Source organism: Microtus pennsylvanicus, chromosome 11, assembly GCF_037038515.1.
Source record: "Microtus pennsylvanicus isolate mMicPen1 chromosome 11, mMicPen1.hap1, whole genome shotgun sequence".
Taxonomy (NCBI): domain Eukaryota; kingdom Metazoa; phylum Chordata; class Mammalia; order Rodentia; family Cricetidae; genus Microtus; species Microtus pennsylvanicus.
Genome location: NC_134589.1, coordinates 73,313,942 through 73,314,957, shown reverse-complemented (window position 1 = coordinate 73,314,957; position 1,016 = coordinate 73,313,942). Strand labels below are relative to the sequence as shown.

The 1,016-nt window shown below is 43.5% G+C and overlaps 1 non-coding gene across 1 annotated transcript; it reads right to left on the bottom strand.

The window, feature by feature from the left end:
- Positions 1–348: 348 nt before the first annotated feature.
- LOC142832085 (U1 spliceosomal RNA) lies at positions 349–510 on the bottom strand. Its single transcript, XR_012907174.1, has one exon. It is a non-coding gene; the product is annotated as a U1 spliceosomal RNA (small nuclear RNA).
- Positions 511–1,016: the final 506 nt, after the last annotated feature.

The following is a 1,016-nucleotide window of genomic DNA, read 5'->3' as shown; positions in this document are numbered from 1 at the left end:
TAGTAACTTTAATCTGAAAATTCAACAAGGAGACACTCCCTCTAGACTGAACTCCATAGAATCCATCTTCCCTAGCTTTCTGTCCTCTTGGTGTCTCTAAGTAATTTTTAATTATTTATTATTATTTTGTGTGTGCATGGCATGTAAATACAGACACACGTGTGTCACAGCATGTGTATGGAGGTCAGAGGGCAAGTTCTAGAGTTGGTTCTCACCTTCCACCTTTCTGTGGGTTCCAGGGATCAAAATCAGTTTGTCACACTCAAACAGCAAGCACCTTTTACCTGCTTAGCATCTTGTCTGCTTCTCAATAAAGTTTTGGTTCTTTTTTTTTATTATTTTTCAATACAGCAGAGGGCAAATGCAATCTCCCACTTTCACAAATTCTGCAGCGGAGCATGCCAGATTTGAGGAAATCACGGCAATCAGCACACCTGAAGTGCAATGGACAGGCTTAGCCTTGGGAAAACCATCGTCCGCATCATGGTATTTCCCCTTCTAGGTATGTATACATCTCAATGACATTAATACCTTACCTTGTTTCTCAATTTGTGAACCCTGTTGGAGAATATCCTACTTCTAGCTTGTCGTTGGTATCAACCCATTCCAAACTCCTGATGGAAAGGTTTCTACCAGTTCTATCTACCTACAGGATCCTCTGAGCAACATGGGTACCAGAAACTCCTTGCTATCTGGCCAAATTCATAGCATGTCCTGCACAGGACCTCCCACACAGACCCCAACCCTCAGGTGATTCACTCTTCTGCCTCACACCTGTGGGTCCCATTACCATGGAGTTTCTTTGCTTGTTCTCAGAACCATCTCCTTCCCTCCTACTCTGCTCTTTGTCTTGAGAAACTGGAACCCCTGCTCACTGATTCAAGACAGACTCACCTATAAAAGATATTGGAATATGGCAGAGAAAGAGAAATCCAAGTGTTCACCCCTCAGTATCTTGTGTCGTGTTTCTTTTTGGCCAAGGGAGCATCTCAAGTGTGCCTCTCCCCAAAGCCCAT